This window comes from Pleurodeles waltl, chromosome 5, assembly GCF_031143425.1.
Source record: "Pleurodeles waltl isolate 20211129_DDA chromosome 5, aPleWal1.hap1.20221129, whole genome shotgun sequence".
Taxonomy (NCBI): domain Eukaryota; kingdom Metazoa; phylum Chordata; class Amphibia; order Caudata; family Salamandridae; genus Pleurodeles; species Pleurodeles waltl.
In genome coordinates, this window is record NC_090444.1 from 1,371,658,592 (window position 1) to 1,371,680,616 (window position 22,025).

General features: G+C 40.5%; 1 protein-coding gene across 5 annotated transcripts in view; it reads left to right on the plus strand.

The window, feature by feature from the left end:
• Nucleotides 1-247: 247 nt before the first annotated feature.
• The window catches only part of LCA5 (lebercilin LCA5), a 193,402-nt gene continuing 171,624 nt past the window's right edge, over nucleotides 248-22,025 (plus strand). For 2 of the 5 annotated variants that reach the window (XM_069235631.1, XM_069235635.1), the window contains exon 1: nucleotides 592-1,108. The gene's annotated coding sequence lies outside the window, so the exon portion shown is untranslated. Of the gene's footprint in view, nucleotides 382-449; nucleotides 503-591; nucleotides 1,109-22,025 lie in introns of those variants that run through there. The other 3 variants (XM_069235634.1, XM_069235632.1, XM_069235633.1) reach the window with 3 other exon arrangements.

A 22,025-nucleotide genomic window follows, 5' to 3' on the forward strand; every position in this document is an offset into this window, starting at 1 on the left:
AAAAAGAGTGTACAATTTATAGATAGCGGCAAGTTTGATTTATGTATTTAAACACCTTATACAATCCAGCAAACTGCTTGGAATAAAACGCATCTTGCCTGTTCTCTAATGTATCAAGTTCCGGAAAACCAGGCAACCTACACTAACCCACTTAACTTGCACTTAGTATAATCCCCGTTCCCAAACGAGACACTGGAAAAGAGGCCTCTTGGCCTTGACGTAAGTCACGGACTTTAGCCAACCAAGATGGCCGCCAATCTCCACGAGCGGCGTCAGGCACTTCACATCCTTCCAAGATGGCCGTTCCTCTCCAAACAAGTGTCACCATTTTGTAGCGCTTGGTACTCTACAGAAAAAGTGCCTCGAAGGTATCATGCCGCGGTAAATATGTATTTGTGTATAATGCGCTGTGCTGTAGATTTTATCAGTTGTATGAACTACAAATAATGAATACAGATAACGCTGTTTAGATGCAAGCCCGTATAAAGAAAAACACGAACAAGTAAGTTCTTTGCCCCCACGTGAATGTAAAGTAGGGTGGTAGCGGCCCGTGACGCTTCCCAGCTGTGTTTTGTGTTCCGGTAACGAGTTACTTTTATCGCTTAATCGGTAAAGGCTTCTTGTCCCAGGCAGGATACCGATCCCCCCAGTCTCATTCTTTCACGTTATATAGCCTCTTGCTAAGGGCACCCCCCACGCCCCCGGATATTTTCGAGGTTAGGCCATATTTCCTTGGGGTGGAAGAGGGCAGTGAATCTGAAGTGTTGGTTAGGGTCTGGTAGCAGAAAGGCTGTCGCGTGTGTGCCTTTTCTGTGCGTTGCCTTTACGTTTCCCAGCAGACCGCAATGGTCCTGCGCAGACCTTCTTGCTCGAGAAGCGCCTCCTCCTCCCATCGGTTGCCCCTGGAGCTCGTTGTAAATATCATACCGTGGATGAGGTGCTCAAACAAAACGGCATAGCAACTGGCTACATGCAGTATGGCACAGCCCCTCCATTAGATGCCCCTGCCTTGTCAGTACAGAGAAGAAACCTGCAGAAAGAAGGCAGCGCACACTGCAACCGGTTCGACAAGCCTACTTCGAGGACACAGGAGCATCACCGCGCAGAGGTAAAGTCTGCAATATCTCAGAACCCATTAGCCGGAATCAGGCTCTCAGATTTATCCACCCAACGTATGCGTTGTTGAGATTTTCACTTGCTGCTCCGTGCTTGACAAAAGCACGCTTCCCCAGTTCATTTAGTAGTGGCACGAGTGCTCTTTTTTCCCAACAGGTCCCCATCTCTTGCTTCCCATCAAGGCTGGTTGTAAAATGTATAATACGTTTGCAGTGGCTTAATTATTCTGAGGCAAAACATTTTGTAAACAAATTCCTGCTGTTTGAGACACGACCGGAACGTACATGCATACTTAACCATGCTTGAGAAGAGGACAGCAGTGTTGTTTCAAAATATAAGTGGTTATGAACCCTGTCGTTCTCACGAACAATGTCATACCCGTGTACGTCTTCCTTAAGTTAGTTGCGTAATTAATGTGGATTGCAGAATTCCACGAGTAAAGAGTCTATGTGCATATTTATCTTTAGGCTTTTTAATGATTTACATGTAACGAAAACAGTGTATATTGACCAACAGAACCCTCCAAAGAAGCAGTATCCATTGCGTATATTAATGAATACAAGTACTTGTGTTTTATACATGTGTGACGCGATTTATAAGTATTCTAGTATGTATGTATATACCAATATATAGCAAAGTTATCCCATCCATTCCCCACGGCGTAGTCACTTTGAAACAATTGACAATAAATAATGCTTTAATGACAATTTACGTTTGTGTCTCACTTGTGACTTTGTAGATACATGCCAACTTAATTCAGGTGGGGTACCTGTCATTATTTTTGAATGAAAAAAAATGTCTTTAGTTATTTTTCTCCCGCCAATAAGCCTCTACTTCATTGCAGGTTTGGGAAAATAAATGAACACCGATTTAACAAACAAAAAAGTTATTTCTTGTTTCCAGATGTTGGCATGTTCGTATTATGAAAAAGCAACAGTACTTAACACATTGCAGATTAATATTGTATACTCGTTGCATTAAACTATTGCAAATTTGCTCATGCTGAACTGAAGAAACTTCATACCACACAATAGTCGGGGGGGGCTGGGGGGGGGGGGGGGGTTGTAGCTCTGTAAAGCCCAACTGAAGTAAAGTAAAAAAGGAAGTGTAGTCCACATAAAGAAAAAAAGGAATTTGTGTATTGCACAATTTAAGAAATTTTACATCAGAACTTAAATAAGAAATTAAATTAGCAGTGTATAGGCTTAGTAACAAAAGGCAAATCACGCTCCCCTGTTTCAAATGAAGAGTAGTGGGGGATAAGTAATTGCCTTGTCCTAATTTGATCCAAACCCATATGTTTTCAAATAAAGACATGATGGTCCTAAACAGCCGTGACCAGTGTGCATTTCTACAAATGCATTGAAGGCAGCCTCTAAGTGAATGACGTGGAATGCGCTTGCAATTTGTATATTTGTGCAGTATCATAATCATCAGGCAACTGCGTTGACCAGGGTCCCACAAACAGGGTAGAAACAAGAGTCAAGTCGTTCTTCTCATGCCACCCTTGAAGATCCTTCAGATTGAAGCAAAAATATTCACTTGCTTCCATGTTCATTTCTTATGGAGAGAACATAGGCTAGACCTTCTCTATGAATCAGTTAATACTAATGATTTCAAGCATGATTTGTACAGAAGGACTAGGAAATTACACCAGAAATGTGTTTTTGCATTTGAAAGTGCACAGGTAAGGCCATTTGGACACGAGACACCATGAGTATGCTTCTGAGGAATCACCTTAGCTACAGCAATGTTGGAGACAGTTTGTTTATTTTAAAGTCCTTTGTTATACCTGCAGCTACTGTTATAGTGTCCTCTGTATTATCTTATCTGAGGAGAAACCTGATTTGTTTATTCATTCTGCAAAATTTCTGGCTCAAGGCAGGCGTGAACCATCCCAGATTAGAAATTATGTTGGTTTTCTCCTGCTTGTAGGTGTTGCTGGATTAGTTGGTGTACACAAGAGACTTGTGACAATATGTCTCAATGTAGTGGCATCTATTGACAAATCTGGAACTCTGATCAAATGTTGAAGTTGATATTTTATGGTTATAATAGATGCCTGACCGCTGGGTTGGGAGGTTGCATACAACCCCCTTTTTGTTGAGCACGCCCTCTGTGACCCTAGTATGGTTATGGCCAAAGCAGTTTTCACACGAGGACACATGCAAAGTGATAATAGAAACTGATTTGTATCCATTTGGGTTAATTGTCAAATCAATTAAAAAAAACGAAATCTAGTTGAACAAATACATGGTCGATAGAAGTGTGCTCCTTTGAGGAGGTATGGTGAATTGTATTGAAGAGTCTGATGGAAAGAGACTATTTAGAGATGCAAGCTAGCGCCCTGCAGAAGAGATAGCGATGGGTTGCTCACAAGGACCTGGTGTTGATTTGAGATGTTCAAAGAAGAGATTTTCCACAAAAAAATAATAATCTGGTCAATTGTACGGTCATTCTACTGTAGGTGGATGGGGTTGATTATTACCAGATTTGGATGTTAAGGGTTTCATCACTAAAACATAATTATTTGTTTTCAGGGTATTTGGAACTAAAACTCTTAATTTACTTAGCTGGAAGGGCTTTCTGGTATCTGCTGAGAAACCAATGAAAAGGGGGATACATGCAGGCAGTTTGACAATGGTCCCTCTAAGTGTGTTTTGAAACTGCATGTTATAAATATTGATTGTACCAATTTTCAGCCAAAACATTTTGATTCTTAGAAAATGACACAACAATTGAATTTTGCTTTTATAAATGTCTGTATTAATTCCTACTATGTACTGTAAAGGCAATAACTAGGTTATTTGATTGAGCTGTTACAAGATTTGAAAAGATGTTACCTTAAAGCTGGCACTGTGCTGTCTGGAGACTTCAACTCCAGTTTACACTTAAGCTTGAAGGCAAAACGTTATCCTGAATATCATGAAAACGTTTGGGGATTCCGTGAGCTTGGGTCATCACATTATCATAAGCAAGATAATTGGGATTTACATGTCTTAAAATGCCTGCATGCTATGGTTCTATATGCTTTCGATTGTTGCTTCTGCTCGAATTGTCCAAAGTGACCTACTCATACCACATTCAACAGGAAGGCATTTATGGGCCATACTTTTGTATTGGTTCCGAGGTTTCACGCCATCAATGGTTTTTAAATAAAACCCTGATTGGAACCGAGCATCATCCTCAATTTTGATTAGGCATACCAAGCGCTCAAAGTTAAAATCAAATGGGAACATAGAGCAATTCAAGAAGTAGAGTTGTGGCTTTTTTCTTCAAGTGTCAACAAAGTAGAGAGCTTAATCGAAAATAACATGGGAAAATTCACATGCACAGAAGTTTGGTCTAGGACCACAGGGGTATTGTTAAATGCTCTCTGAGTCAATCCTTTCATATTTGTAGTAGTATGTTCAGTTGGTATAGTAAATCTCTAGGAAAACAGAGAAGACACCAGAAACACTGTGAAGACATACATGGCATTAGAAAATTAAAGCGTGATTATAAAATAGCTCTCTGGGGAGTTAAAAAGCAAACTGAAGACAAAAAAATGGCCTGAACGCCTTGCAGTAATACATTTTGGTTGTAAAGAAATGTTGTTTGTATGTCGATCAGTGTGACCAATCTCAGAGTGCAGAACTAGGCCACAGTGTTTGCCAGCCAAAGACTAGGCTACATTGTCTCGTTGTGTGTCAGAAAAGATCAGGAACTGCCTCTGGCGCGAATAGTATACCGTCAACTTAAAAATAAAATACAAATCTGTTATTAATTTCAAGAAGTGCATACAACATAAATCCCTAAATGACTCTGCTTTTGTGGACTCTCTATTTTAGCCCTTTGACTCCCCCCTCACGATAACCTAACCCTATCCCCCCCACCCCGAGCTGCCACATTTCCCAGCTTCTCTTTCATTATAACATATCTTTTTATTTCTAAAAATCTCTTTACAAGCTGTCAGTCTTACTTAGGTTCTTCTCAAGAGGCTGTTGTGGTCTTTTGTCATTCTGTTAGTGATCTCTAAAAAGATGCAACATTCTTAATTCATCTTACTGGTGCACGCTGTAAAAGTTCTACCGATTTTCAAATAATCCGGGGAACACCAATTTCTCAAGGACCGTGTCCTCCTGTTTAAGATTATATGTCAGTTTCTTCATTGCTAATAATTGCCATAGTCTGTGGAATAACTGTGTTATGCAAATGGAGAGGGACCCTATTCTACCACTGCGAGGCAATTAGGACTATTGCAGCTACTACCATTTACCGGAAGATTGCTGTACGCGATAAATAGACTAATTGTACTGCATTGTTCCAGAGACCAAATAGTATGAACTGAGTCTTTTGCGATCTGGCACCCTAATAACCTTATGTAGCTAAATATTTGTTCCCAGAATAGGGAACGTTTTTGACGCCTCAACCGAATGTGCAGGGCTGTTAAGGTTTCCTTTTCACACCTCCAGCAGGTGCTTGTGACCTCAGGGTAAACACAGAGTCTTTCAGGGATTATGCTCTATCGGAAGAGTATTTTATAACCTGTTTGTGTGCAATTACATTAAAATACTTCGGGATAACTCTCTATATGTCAACCCAGCTAGTTTTTAAGCAGGAAATCCCATACTGGTCAACTTGTCAAAGGGACATGGTTCGGTATTACATCCCTTATTTAAGCAGAGCAGAAGTGCTGACCGAAGGAGATATAGGATGATGGTTCTGATTCATGTTGATGCAAAATTTTATTCCGCCCTGGTATAAAATGAATTAAGGCGCTGGGTCAACGAGAAGCAAATATCCCCTTTTGTTTCTGCCAGGCTTTGGGAGCAAAAAGGTGGGGGGTGCGGTGGGAGCAATAGTATGTTAGCAATGTCACTGTTGATTGAGACGTACGCAACCACTGGGAGCATGCCATTATGTGCCTATTTGTTTTGGGATTGTCAAGCAGCATTTGGCTACATAAATAAAAAACCTGTTCTTGTCCAAGCTGCATAGCTGGGAAATTTCCCCTTTATTGCTTGGATCAGTTCAGCAGCTGTATCAAAGACCTGTTTAGGGTTATACTAGGAAAGAATAGTTTAATTTCCAGCAGAGTCTATGAGAAATAGTTTACAGCAGGGTTGCGTGCCCCCCTCCCACCACCCGCATTTTAATTTTAATGTAGCATATATTAGGTGTATTATAGAGAATGGCATGTCGAGGTCACCCCGAATACAGGGACTTGTAGTGCCAACCCTCCATTATGCAGACAACACTGTCATGCTAGACAGGTGTGGCATTGGACTGCACCACTTCCTTTCTAGCTTGGAAACCTGCAGTGAACACAAACATCTAAAAAATAAATATAATAATATTCGGGGGGAAATAAAGAAAGTTGGCAAATGGCTGTTTAAGAAAGAACCCATTGTAAGCACGACATCATAAACATATTTGTTCATTTAGTTGTATGAGAGAGGTAGGCATCAAGATCATCTAGCTCAGTGGTTCCCAACCTTTTGACTTCTGTGGACCCCTACTTTATCATTACTGGAACCCGGGGGAACCCCCCCACCCCCCCCCCCCCACTGAGTTATTACTAAAAGCTGTGGACCTAATCTCGTAATATTATTTAATTTTCTAAGCAGTCGCGGACCCCCTGAGATGGCTTTATGGACCCCCAGGGGTCCCCGGACCACAGGTTGGGAACCACTGATCTAGCTAATTTGAAGCCTAGATCAGTTTTTCTTTTTTTGCCATAGCAAGGTTTGCCATATCTGGGCCGTCTTTGACTCCTGCTTTTCAAATCATACAAGCTACATTTGTACCAGTGATCAGCTATGTTATTGCAGCTTTTTTGGGTAAGCTTTCTACCTCGCTAGATTTGGCGCACTGTAACTTATTCAGACAACTAGATATACATTTAAATGAACATCTCAGCCCAAATAAGACTGAAAATTGATTTGTTGAGTTAACACCGGGCTGGCAAAGCTGCCCTTATTTGATGCTGATCTATATTTGTAATAGCCCTTGAGCAATTCCAGGGTATCCGGTATTTTTAAAAAGAGAAAGATGTAATCACTTTCCTTTAACCCGCAACATAGACATAAAAAGAACTTCGAATGGAGGAGCACTACATTACCTTTAAGGAAATGAGGTGTTTAAATTAGCAGAGAGTCTCATGTCCTAGCCTTGGTGCATCATTTATTTCACTTGTGCACTGAGAAAATTGACTTTGTGCATATTGGGTTTGGTCTTTTCAGTTTTAGTGAGTCTGGCTAGAGGTGGAAGAATAAGACAAACTGTGTTAATTGTATTTTATACATTCCCAGAAGTTGTAACTTAGCTGCTTTTCTCTGCCCATATTTACTCAATGAAAGGAGAAATCCTTTTATTGTGACAATCCCAGTTTGAGTGGGGAACACCTTGTTAAATCTCCTCCACTCCTAGGGAATAATGTGTGTTGCACCCCCCTAGAGAAAAGGAGAACAGACAGATGTCGCTCACTCCTCTCTGACAAGTTAGCCTTCTCCAGAATCAGGGTGTTATGAATCAAACAATCTTGCTTGAGAATCTTTTCTGCTGAGAGAGAGAGAGATATACATACTAGAGCTGGGAGAGCCATTGAAAGCTCGAGCCAGATGCCTAGTTCTGTCTCCGCTCGACGACGTCTTGGACCCTCAAGCCTAAGTTAGGCGAGCTTGCATAGTGTTTCTGGCTGGCACCTTGCTCTAGACTCATGAGTCAATAATTGAAGACATAGCATTTAACTGCCATGTAAAAAGGGGGTCAGAAAAAAGATACCCACCTAGTGGATGATCTGCATTATTGTGAAACAAGAAAACGTGTTATTAATCCCAACTGTCCTATTTGAAAATTGTGTAATCCTCAGTAAATATTTCATTTCACTGAACATCCTTTGTCTTTGTTATCACATAAGAAAACACCTGGGACCTAGGAATATTTAGAGTATAAGTTACAGCAGAATTTCCTCTTAGTTTATTAATGGCACTGTTGTCAGGGAGGCGACTCTGAGGATGGAGGGGAGTGGCAGACATTGTTTTTGAGTTCATGTTTAAACTATATTTTTTGATAAATACCTGTCAATGTGGTGATATCATCTAATGAGCATAGGTGAAATACTTCTGTATTTTAAATAAATACACTTTTTCAGATTTTGAAAAAAAAAATAATAATAATTTTACATGATGTTTGTTACACAATTTGCATGTCAAATATTTTCAAACTTGGTTCGTGCTCAGGCTCTTGGAGCCAAGCCAGAACTTTTGCTTGGCTCTCCCTGTTAATTGTTTTGCTCGCCTGCCTCAAATACATACATACACCCTCACATATATACAGACTCTCATCTTGACCTCTGGAAATAACAAAGACAGCTGTTAGGATTTTACAATAAAAGTCTATTCATTATGTATATATCATTTATAAAATATATTTATCAAAATTATTGGTAATTACTAAAATCTCGTAATTAACGCCATAGATTACCCAAGAAAATCCCAAACGTGTCTCATCAGAACGCCATATTAGTATAAAATTCCAGTCTATTATTCAAAGTTATCTTCAGCCATATTATTAGTTGACTGCATCACCTAACTAATTTATAGCATGTCATGTTAGTTTACTCTACATACTTTACCTAACTGCTGGGCCTGCAGTCAGATTATATTTCAGCATGCCCACCCGTTCAGCATCAGCTCCATATGTCTAGCCCCTCCCTTTTCTGCCATTTTTTAATATCTTTGCTTCCATTGATTTCTTATTCAGCGGGCACCCTGCTCCGTACATTTGCCGCTACTTCTGTGAGCAAACATTGGTCTCTTGCAGAATTGCATAGAAAGCAGCAATGTAATAACTTTACTTTCTTCCAAGCTAATTCTGTTCAAAGTGAGATGGACTTGTGACTGCAAGGCCCACATACAGCTTAGAGAGGTGGAACATTATTTTCTTTCCTGATTACCGGACTACTGTTAAAATGGTGTTTTAATAATGAAAACATGACAAAGGTGCACATGCTTTTTTAACGTTTACATTCCAATATCATTCAAAACTGTTTTCTAGGCCCGAAACCTAATACGCATATACTCTAATAAAATATTAGTGTGCCCATATGGTCACACAGTCTGACCTAATTTGTATGAAACATGTATTTACTATCATGACAGCCCAGCCGCATACAACACCTCCTAAGACCATCATTCTGTAGACTAGGCATGAGGGAATCAGGGAATCTTTTAACTGTAGTGATAAAGATCTGTTGTCTGCTTTTGTTAAATATATGAGATATGCAGAGTCCAAAAATCTGAGGACTATGAAATTAATTAAAAAAGAACATTGAATTGAGCTAAGTTACTTAACCTAATCATTGGAGATGACACTATTTGACTAAGTATGTTGTGGGAAGGGCAAACTCAGCACATACCCTGCTAGAGTTCAGATTTCTGTATATGTAAAGTTTCTTAGGTTGTGAAGCCCTGTCTGTGAGATTGAGTTTATTTTACCTCTGCACTAAACAATTATTTTTATTAATCATTTTAATTTCGGTGATTGATTTTTAACTGAAATGGTTACTATATATATATATATATATATATATATATATATATACACACACACACACGCACATCTATACTGTTATTGCACATTGATTATAACTATGTTTTATTGAGAATATTTTAGATATGCATTTATGCTGAAGGTTTATTCTCGTGATGTTAATTAGCTACACAATAAAGATTTCAGTCCGGGCACAGGTCCAAGAAACCATGATAGAGACTGATTGATAAAAATGGCCTGCACGCGTAATTGAGGCATCTGGCAAGTCTTAGCATATTTTATTTTTAGAATGACAGATCTTAGCTCACAGATTATGATTTTTTTTTATTCATATCTGGATAAATATGGACACTTCCAGTGATCCATAGGCAGGCCTCAAGAAATCTGCTTGCCCATTCGCGGTGATGAATCAGATTTTATCAGGGAGTGCTATATTTTGGGTCTACTCATATGTTGTGAGGAGCTGACAAAGAATAGGTATTCTGCACACTCGGAAAGTGAAGGAGCAATAAAGATGCCATTAACCCTTGTTTTTATCTTATAACATTTGCTCTGTGTTGAGAGACAGAGATCAATTTATGTATTCTTACAGTTTGCTTTCTCTGACTGCGGAGTTCCAGTATTTTGTAATGTGAATTGTCTGTCATGTTTTACATAGTGTGAATTGAAAGGCTGTAGGGTGTCAGTTTTTTTCAAACACACATTTAAACAGCCAATAACGGAACTATACAAAATTTAAAATTATATTTCAATAGTTATGAAAGTCATTTTTTGTAATTCTGTGTCATGAAAAAATAAATTAATAGGATGGAAACAAATCAGAACGCTTTACGTGGTGATGTGCAGATGTTCAATATGTACGCTGAAGCCCAATTTTATTTTTGTTTATAGACTCTAAAGTTTTATCAGTAAAACTGCATGTTAGTGGGAAAGACTTTGGCCATTTCAGTGGGAAATATACGGTCTGTAAATTCCGGTGCACTACCACATCATGCTTTAGTAATATATTTATCGTAAATTAATGATTAAATATGAACCGAGTTACACCCCTGCCCCAGCCCTGATGACAGTGCTATTAGTGAACTGACAGGCAAATCTAGGATCATGTACACCCTATATGTGGAACAAACGTCTACTGTTTTCAATCAAACAAGAGATTTATTTTTTGTACCGCAGAAATGCTGAACTCACACATTTGATTGTGCTCTGAAATGTGATAATGAAGACAAAGGCAGCTCTGTAAAATAAAATTATTGCCTAGGATCACAAAATTTGAGACCACTTTATGGGTCAAGTGCATTACAGTTTGTTCGAGTAGTTACTAAAGTTACTAGACCTGCAGATCTAGTAACATTTTTATGATTTTTCAAGTCCTGGTAACCTTTCTATATTTGGGCTAATATAAGCAGAAAGGTTGATAACCAGAATGTTGGAAAAGTACAATAGAAACAAAGATTCCCAAACCATCATTTGGCCTTCCCTCGGATGTAACGCTAGTATCTGGTAGAAAGAAGCCTTCGTAACCGTTTAAACTAATGCCTTGATCTGCCCAGATTTATTGACGGCATTATGCTGTGCTTTTGGAAATTTTGACAGATTCTCCAGAAATTCATTTGAGACCAGCAACATTATATGATAGAAAGTTACAATTAGGAGAGCCATTGTACTGGGGATGTTGAGAGGGTGCTATAATAAAAATGGTTGTTTTGATACAGTTGCTTCCACAACCTAATCTGATTTAGCCACTTCAATGTTGGTAACCAGCCTTCTTCCCTGCACTTGATCCAATTGATTTTTAATGGAATCTTCAAAATCAGGAGGTTGAGACCTAAGCCTCAGCTGCTTTTTAATATAAAAAAACTTTTTGTCTCCAGGGGCAGTTGGGTTAGGGGAGAGAGTGGCTCTTACTTTTTGACCTTGATGGACCCCCCACTGAATTACTTCTGAAAGCCGGGAATCTCGTATAGGCAATATCTATGACTCAAATCTAAAACAGTACACAAGACCACAGAAACAAATACACAAATAATGACATTTTATTTAATTTAGAAACAACAATATGCAAAAAATGAAATTTGAATATTAACAGCTTTTCAAACTGTAGTTTTACTTCTAAAACACGAAGCAATGTGTTAGACTTAAGATGCTCCCACAACCAACTTAATTTTTAGTTGCTAGTTTCAAATTCCTTAACATTTACAGGCAGTTTAAAGATTTTCAGTTATGCTCTTTATGTATTTATATTTTATTAATCTGGTACTATTTAATTTTCTAAATATTTGGGAGTCCCCTGTGTAGATATTGCATACACACAGGGGCCCATCGACCACAGGTTAAGAACTGTTGGTTTAGGACATCAATTATTCACTCTTTTATTTGGGGGGGGGGATAGATCTGGCTGAAGAATTATCTCTCTCCATTTTTTAAAAGCTGTGGACTTGGATAATGCAGAAGCTGCAGTTTCTTTAGAGAGCCAGGTTGGTTTTGTATCAAAACTTGACATCTTGCCATTAGGAGGTATGAGTATGAATTCGATAGTACTAGTCCCCACATTCAAAAGATGCTTCTGCATGAGGCAAGTAGACAGTAGCTTGACTGTTTGACCCTGTTCTGTATAATGTGATGCCCACAAGACTCTTGGTGAGCATCAGCACGTACATAGGATGAGTGGCCAAGAGTTATTTGTTGTAACTCTTGAATAGGATAACATGAGTGATGGTGGTGTCTACTGAAAGCGTGAGGGATGCTTCGAAATGTATAATATAAACCCTATTGTGTGTGATAGCAGCTTGTGGGGAATGAGGGACCTTCATCACATTTGGTTTCTTCATAGTGCTATTGTTTTCTGAGAAGGTCAGCGCAGATGTGCCGTTTTCAATGAGCAATGTTCCACAGCTAAGGTATTAGTTGTAGTCTGCTCCTTTTGGCCAGGTGAAACTGCCTTCCAAACCTGATAGTGATCAGTATGAGGATTAAAAATGTTAATGTTGTCTGAGCAAGGGCATCCTTTTCTCTGTCTCAGTTACAGTGGTCAAAGCACCATCACATGGGGTGTTTAATGGCTTTGTATGAATTTGATGGGGAAGTATGGCAGATAGCACCAACGTTTGAGAAAGACCTATTAAGATTTCCAAATATGGATACGTTCTCTGTGGTAATATTATCCTTGTGGCCAGTGCGAAAAAAGGCGTTTTTCCTTATTTTAGTGACCTTCACGGATAGCTCAATGAGTTCTGAAAGGCCTCTAACAAGATCGAATGTGGATACGACAGTCATTGACAATCTCCCACCGGAAGCCAAACGGTCCTCATGGACTAATGAAATAATAAATAAGAAGCCGGCAAAAGAGAAGGCTCTCAAACATATGGAAGAAACACCTGAACCTATTCATACAGAAACCAACATAATGACTCACAATGAACAAGAAACTTTCACAAGGCTTAGAAAGGTCCCCAGTAAATCAGATAATACCCTCCCATTGGCAGACATGTGCCCCTGAGGGTCTGTTGTAATAATACATAAGAACAGAAATCAAAGGCAAGTAAGCAAGGAGGCGGAAGAAACATCAGATCTTATTCACAGAGACACCACTAGCACCTCACAAAAACAAAAAGAACACATGCAAGGAACCAAAATCTTAACTAGGGAGAGAAAAAGGCTAAACAAATAAGAAAATGCAATCCAGGTATCGACCACAAATAAAGTGTGAGAGCCAAAATGACAACAATATGGATGAAAAGATAAAATACTACCCAATCTTCAAGGCGGGGAATGGACAAGAGGCTCCACATGGAGACAGAAACAACAAAGGCATTCTAAACGGTGAAACAGACAGAAGAGGAAGGGATGTTTAATTACTAATTCAAACTAATCATAAAACAAGACCTCCTGAACCCAGTGCTAACCAAGGGGAAAAATAAAAATATTGCAAAACCACAACATTGCCACCAGCGGGTGACACTGCAAACATGGAGTGGATCCTTGATCATTCTGTTTGACAAGTAAGTAATGTAGAAGTGATCCCAATAATAGAGAATACTGTGGAAGAACCTCAAGCCTGCAAAGTTACTGTACAGGTAATGAACTGTAACATTGAGGGACATGTTCCCCTGGAAGATAAGAAATCAAGCAAGGCTATTTGGATCACAACATACCCTTCCAATTTAAATAATCGGGGAAATAACAGCCACGGATACCGTGAATCAATCAGGGATTGCCATATGGACCAAAGAGCATTCACCTAGTTCAAAACATCTGGTAACAAATAATCAGATCTCTCTAAACCAAATCACAATAATTGAGCAAAAAACATCCAAACAAAATTTGAGTATGGGCTTATCCAATAACCTGGGAAATGGACTACATCCAGTAATCATACAGGAAAGGCTAGGTCATCACAAAACCCTTCAAGGAAAGCAGAATGAAGAACTATGCCACTCACAACTTGACCTAATATTCACACCAACATATAGTTCATAAGGGCAACACAACATACTAAACAGGTCTAATATACTATGGTTCTGCCAACAAACACCATCACTAACCAAATAAAATCGGAGAACATAATAAGAATTAGATTAATTCCTTCCAAAAACATATCTGGTGAGGAAACCACAATAGTACCATGGGAAGCAGAGAAAATAAGACAACCGGGACTACGGGAAGCCCATATGTTCGAACAGTGGAGGGATTAACCTCAATACCGTGGAGCCAGAGAGATACACTACAGTACCAACCAGCCAGGGACAGCAAACCAATAAAAGGAGGATAGAGTATACTTCAAAGTGCAACATCCACACACACTCTGTTGCAATTAAGGAAGACAAGACTGTTAGTACAGCTAAATACAACCAAGGTAAAAAAAATGCATCATAATGGAATGCGTATAAAGAAGGGCCTGAGTGAGAGTGGAGCTGACTAGCACGCACACTTTTCTCAAAATTCAACTTGCACCCCTAGCACAGATCCCCCCCCCCCAAAAGGTTCAGAGAGCTACATCACCAGGAACACAATTAACAGTAATCTCTTGGAATGTGCCAGGGCTTACATAAACAATACAGTGCACAGATATGCTATAATTCTTAAAATCTGGTGACATAATCTGTATCGAAGAAACTTGGAGCACACGCTCCTAAACGATAGATGGATATCATGAAGTGAATTATGCAGAAGAAAAAAAAAGAACTAGTATGGAGACCATTGAGAGGTTTGGCAGTTTTTGTAGCTACAACTATAAATGCAAGGGCTGCAGTCATAAGATAAAACTCGACATATTAAGCAATGTATTTTACGTGACATAATTTTGGCACAGTAGATAGATCAGTACTCATTATCACCATATCTTTAAATCTGTTAAACACACATGAAGAAACCCTAGAAAGATTCTGTGAATCCCTGGAAGAACTATTTTGCACTTCTCCTATGCATGACGGTTTACTCACAGGTGATTTCAGTATAAGAAACTTTGCTTATTCTATAAACATGTCTGATTGTTCTAGCCAAAAGCCTAATAAACTCCATACCATTCTTCAAGCAAACAACCTAAACCCGTTGCAGACTGATGAACCAGGCTTCAGCTCCGGAATGAGCAATCAAATCACAAATAGAAGAATATCAATGCTAGATTATATATTTGCATCTGAAGCACTCTGAGACCATTGCAGAAGCTTCTCCATCCCAAAATGGAAGGAAAGCAACCTTTATCCCTTGACTGCCAGCTTCGGGATAACGCACAAGGAAAGTTAAACTCTGGTAGTTATCAGCAGCCATGGATGGGTCAAAAAACTGTAACTCAGTCAGGAGAATGAAATTGGGCAGTATATCTATAGCCTGGTTTGAACAATGACAGCTCAAATTTCTACAAGCAAACCTTAAATTATCTATGCACTAAGGGCTGTCCTATATCAAGATCTGGCCACTCGCTTCCATACATAACACACTGGCGATTAAGACGATAAAATAACAGAACAGCAAATGCCCGTGATTCTGTCATCACAGACAGAAACTATGGTATAATGACTCACTTAAAAAAACAAGGAGGAACCTTAAAGAAAGCGAATAAAATGTACAACTTTAAATCATTAAACAAGAAATGAAAGATAAACTAATAACTATGATGAAATCTAATTGGAAAGCCCTCTCAGAGGTCAAAAAGAAATATTATAAAGATCAAAGGATCAGAGTGCATGCACTATTAAGACCAAATAAGCAGTCTGAATTTTGGCAGTTTGTAAATCCATTTAATAAAGCTACTTATAAAAGAGGAAACTGTATATCGCAAAATGAGTCACCAATGGAAATCATAAATATGCCCAGTAATCAACCTGAGCGAGTTATACCAATGTAGAGTCCTATTAATTAAAAGCAGATTAAACAAACCCTAAAGACAATAAGAGCTGATGGTGTTACGGGACCAAATGGCTTTTTTTGGATATTTATTCATGATAGACTTAGATTTCTGTAGCCAACACCTAACACCTTTGCAGCAGGCTTCTTTTACGCATGCTCAGGTGCCAGACTCATGGCGCAGGTCTATTCTTCATTCGATCCACAAGAAGGGGAGCACAAAGGACCCCAGAAGCTATTGGCTGATAGCTTTACTTGATGTAGAGGGCAAGGAATACATACGTATTCTCTTAAAAAAACTAGAAATTTGGGCATAGAAAGAAAAGCTGATTCCCTACTATCAAACTGGATTTAGGCATACAGCCTCAAATGTAGATAGCATTGTTGCTTTATCATATTTGACCAGCTGCACAAGGAAACCTTTTCAGCCACCGCTCTGTCTGATTTGTAGACTACTCATCAGCGTTTGATGGAGTGGATCGCAGAAATGTATGCAAGAGGCTGGCTGAGTGGGGCATCCCCCATAATTTGCTCAGAGCAGTTATGGAATTTACCCAAACACCTGGGAAAAATAAAATTGGGTCAAGGAAACAAGACCACAAAAAGAATCACTGCAAATAAATGCATAAAATAGGGCTGTGTTCTTGTCCCACTACTGCATTTATACACAGCTGATCTTGGGTCCACAATAAAGAAGGCCAACTCGTTCCCCCAGGATAGGACGATACAAGATGCTGATTCTACAGTGTGCAGATAATTTAGCTGTTTTAGATCACACGAAAATAGGTCTGCAGCATTCTCTGGAAGAGTTATATAAATATAACTTGCACAATAATTCACGGGCAAACACCAGTAACACAAAAGTAATGATCTTCAGGAAATTAAAGGGAAACGTCAAGAAAGTGTGGGAACTTTGCCAGGAGAAGCTCGAGTAAGCCAATACAACTAAACCACAATGTCACCTGAGACTACTGGAAAAAAAGCTTACAAGTTAATTTTTGTACTGTGTCATCTAAGCACAAAGTCACTTAGCCCATCTGCTGAGCTCACCATAAGGATAATAAAAGCAAAATTGGTACCAACCATCTCAGTCATCAAGCTGTTCCAGGGAAAATGTCTGCACTACTCGTTAAGTTGCAATGCATCCCATTTAAATGAGTATTTCAGCTACCGCAGTATGTTCAACGCACAGAGATACTACTGGAATTTGCCCTACAAAAGCAAGTCCACAGTCTGCAAATCTCAATTTCTTGGGTACTACCACCTGATTGTATATGCGAAGGAGGGCTCATTAATAATGGCACTGCAAGATATTTTTAACAGCCCAGAAAATGACTGGACAAGATATTTAAACAAAGCTAGCACTGCTTTAGAGGTTAATCTAAATACTCTGAGAACAAGCAGCATCTTACTCACAGCTCTGAAAGAATTAATGAAAAAACAGGTGACTGCAAGGTCTAGACTAACAAATAAAGAATCTCAATAAACATGTGAAACTTACAGGGCTTAATATCCTTTGTTAACTGCACCTGCAGTACTACCTGAAAGAAGCCCGAAGTCGAAACTGCAGGAGAATATATAGTTTGCCAGGTTTTTAGTATTACAAATCAACAAACTACGACCACATTGGAGCACCAGAGTTGGCGCTACCCCAAATTGCAGATTTTGCACGTATTAAAAAATGCGTAATTTATACATCTACAACTATACTGCCCTTAATTTAGGACTGTTAGTTGTATTATTATAAAACCAGAGGTTTTATCATATGGAATACGTACTTGAAAGGAGGCTCTATCATTGAGGATCAATTCAACTGAAGGGTATTTTTTTTTTTTTAATACAATGGTGAGAACTTTTAAAGTTTAGAACTATTTGTAACAGCCCTGACAACCACAGCATTTCCACAGATCTTTTAATGAATCACTACAAGCCAGTTGCAGACAGCGTTTGGACTTACTATGCAAGCTCCTCCTAAGACTGGTCTTAAGAATAATATATAATATTAATGTTATACATATAGTAAATATAGAATTAATTACACATGCTTGTTTTGATTTTAATACAAATGCCCATTTTTGTAATGATTTGAATTACTTTTAAACAATGCAGTTTTACTACTACTTATGTTAGTAATTTTTACCATTTTTTATTCTTGCTAAACTGTCCACTTTCTGAGGAATTGATATTTTTTTGAGCCAGTGTCGGCGAGTTTCGGGGATAGAGATTCAGCATGACTTTATCTCTCTGGGTTGGCTTAATATCTTAAGATTGTAGGGTTTCTTGATCAAACTATTGTTCAAAACTGGGGTTTGTTCTTTATCCTCTGGTGATGAGTATTGTCATTTACACTACTATCTAAAGTATGCCTTCTTGTAGTCTTCCACTAAGCCTATTTTATGAATTATTGGAGGTCCGTTGCCAGATGGATGGACTGTGTTAAAGAGTAGGCTTTTGTTTTAATATTTTTTTTTATAAATCTGACACCTGACACTTGTAGCAGGCCCAGTTGGACATCCGGTTAATACGGTTGCCTAGGCATGGTTGGCTGTAGGAAGATAATTATTTAATGCAAAGAACAGTGGTGTTTTTTTCGATGGGGGTCTGAGTAGCATCAAATACATATGAAGAGTGAAGATCGAGTTGCAAAGATGTCACTCAGGGTCCGAGGTGAAGCACATCCCCATCATTTGCATTTTAACCATCTATAAATATATGTTGTATATCCGCTCCCCTCAAATTATCTTCCACTGCATCCAAATGGATAGAATCAAAGAGGGAGCATTATCTAATGTAAAAATTAAAAGTAAAAATAGCAGCCTTTTGCCGTCGCCCTGACCTCCGGCATATACTCTCCCCCAAATTAAAAGAAGAATTACCTGGCCTCCTTCCGCTCAACCCCACCACAAACCCTTTACATGGTCCCACCGCCTCCTGTCCCAGAAGCGCGCTATCCACTCTCATACTGATAGCTGAGGGCGCCTTCAGTAGGGTTGTGAGATTTGGAGTGATTGGGGTAAGCGATGTGCCTTTGTTGTGTTAATGTATCCGGTTTAAAGCACAGTGTTGTTTTTGAGGAGGAAGCTGGAGTGCTGTACCAAGGTAATTTACATACTTTATCTTTCAATGCAAATGGCCATTGCACTGTTGATTTATCTGTGACTGGTAGCTAGTGGAGACACCTGCTACTGTAGGCATAGCAGGATGTGGTTCCCCCTCCTCCAAGCCATCCAAAATGTCACCCCATAGTTCCAGGTCTCACTCTGCATACTCATCAGTGCAGACCAATTTTAGTCTTCTCTGCTACGCCACACTCATGTATGTCTGTTCTCCATTTCTCTAAAGTGGGAAGATGGGGACTGGCCAAATGTATTGCAATACTGCATTTAACCAGTACCAGGCTGAATAAAGCAAACTTATGCCGTATTCGGGTCCCCTTTTTGGGGAATAGAAGTACACCCAGCAGGCAGTGTTTGATCGAGGTCTCGATCTGGACCCCCGTGATCTCCTGCAGCTCACTTAGTGTCTCGACCCAGTAGCTTTGCAGCTTCACACATTTCCAAGTCGTGTAGATGGGGCACTTTTAGGAATGCACCGCAGTAAATTTCTATTACCTCTGTAGTGTAAGATAACTACGATGCAGATAGTGGAACTGTGTGAGCTTCAACTGAGCATTGCCGGCCGCCTCGCAGAGCTATGCGAATGCCCTCCTCCATTCCCCATCTGTGAGGGGCATCTATCCCCAATCCTCATCATGTCCACTCTGCAATCCATTTTCAAGGCTTTATATGTGCTAGAGATCATTCCTCTGGTGCCGTGGTCCAGCAGGGGGGACGTGGAAGGGGGAGAGGAGAGAGAGACTCCTCTGCCTTCGCGGGGAAGGTGGACCATATCTCTTGGATTGTGCAGGAGATCTTGGCATACTGCAGTAATTGACTAGATGGCAGCTAGAGGCAGTCCTGGGCCTCTTCTATAGTAAGGAAAAAAACATTTAGGTACAGGTCTCCAGCTCTGTAGCATCCCCAGGCATACCATCAAGACAGGTCCACCACCTATTGTACATATCTGAAGTTTGGCAGCCTCTCCTGTGGCAGTAGTTTTGTGAATAGTGCTCTGTGTAGTACCAGTGTGACCGCTAGCTCCCAAACAGCTGCAACCTGGCGCAGTATAAATGGGGATTCAGTTGGGATGCTCGATCCCTCATCAAATACCCTGAAAGATCCACCACTCCTTCCCTCCTGCCAGGAGGGTTTTTTACAGTAGGGGCTTCTGAACACCATTGTGCAGCATATTGCAGTATCCCTGCAAAGTAATATAGTTCAGGTCTAGGATGCTCAGGCCACCCAGCTCCATGTCTAGGATCCGCACCTCCAACTTAACCCTGCTCTGCCCGCCCACACCAGGGATATCAGAAGTCTGTTTAGTTTGTCAAATGTGGCCCTCGGTATGTGGCCCATGGAATTTTACAGTACATGGAGACAAAGGAGTTGGGGGGTGGGGGGGGCAGATCCATCCTACTCAGCCCTGCTTTTCCCATAACGGAGAGTGGGAGACTGTTTCAGAATTGAATAGAGGCTTCAAGGCCAGTGACCACTTCTCCAGTGTTTAAGTTGTATTTGGCTGTTTCCATGTGGGTCACTTGTATGCCTATGTAGCAAAAATGATTGCTTCTCCAGCCGAGCCACGTCTGGTGCAGTGTTGTGACATCTACCCCTATCAGACTCGCCAGCTAGAAGAGGACTGATGTGTATGATTGGCACACAAGCTGGAGACTTTGTCAAAGGCTGTCATAATTTCCAACAGCATGGGGATTGAGTGTTTTGGGCAGTAGTCCTAAATTAGTGTGTAATCTTCATAAAGGGAGACGATGTGGGTATGGCTCCCTACAGTTATACCCCACCTGGCCATTTTGCGTTGTAGCCACTGCATGAGGGGCTCAATAGCCAAAGTGGGGACAACGGGGAAACCCTGCCTTATTCTCCTCTCCATGGGGATACTCTGAGACCACTTTTCCAGTGCGGACATGGCTATCTGCTGGGTGTAAAGTAGGCGGACCCACGAAGGGAACACCAGTTCTAGTTCCATCCTGCCCATCACATTGCATAGGTAGTCCCAGCTGAGGGTGTCAACAATGTTTTTGATATCAAGCACGACCACAAGCACCCATGCGTCTGTGCCTGCCATTGAGTGCAGTACATGAGAACATTTCTGCAGAGTCATATGAGTTCCCCTGCCTGGCATGAAGGCGCATTGGTCCTCATGGACAAGGTGGGTCACCACGTGTCCCAGATGCATCTCCAGGGCCATAGCTAGTATTTTGGTGTCCACTCCCCAGCATGGATAAGGGTCGGTACGAACTGGGATCTGCTGGGTCTCTGCCCGGCTTGGGAGCAGGACAGTCTCGGCCTCTTGCATGGACTGCAGCAAGGAACCCTTATGTCTGGATTCCTCCAATGTCTCCAACAGGCAGGGCAAAGCGATGCCTGCAAAAATCTGATAATATTTAAACGGCCGCCCCTTTGGGCCCGAGGCCCTGCAATGTTCCTTGGCTCCAACTCCCTCTTATAGTTCCTCCAGAGGTCCTCCTCAAGACCCCTGCTCTGGGCCTCTGTGAGGTGTGAGAGTTCCAGATCCATCCCAAATTCCTGACTCATCACGGGGATGGTGTGTGGCCACCACCATAAACTTCTGCCAGGTGGTCCTTTAGTAATGTGTTTATGCCAACCCGAGTGATCGCCTTAGTCCCATCAGGACATCTCCAGGTTAGAATAAAGGGAGGGGTGGACACTTCTGTTGCAGTAACCATCCTAAAAGACTCAAAGATAGATCCCCTTCCAGATGCAGTAATAATTGGTATTCACGCCTAGTCAAGCACTCCAGTCTGAACCAAATGTCACCAACTCGGTGCTGTGCCTACAGTAGGGACTCGTGGCGTGCTCACTGAAGATAAAGGGGCATCAGGATTCCCCCTGCTTCCAGCAACTCCCCTTTAAGGCATCTCCTTGTGCCTCCAATTCTGCAGAGGAGTTCTC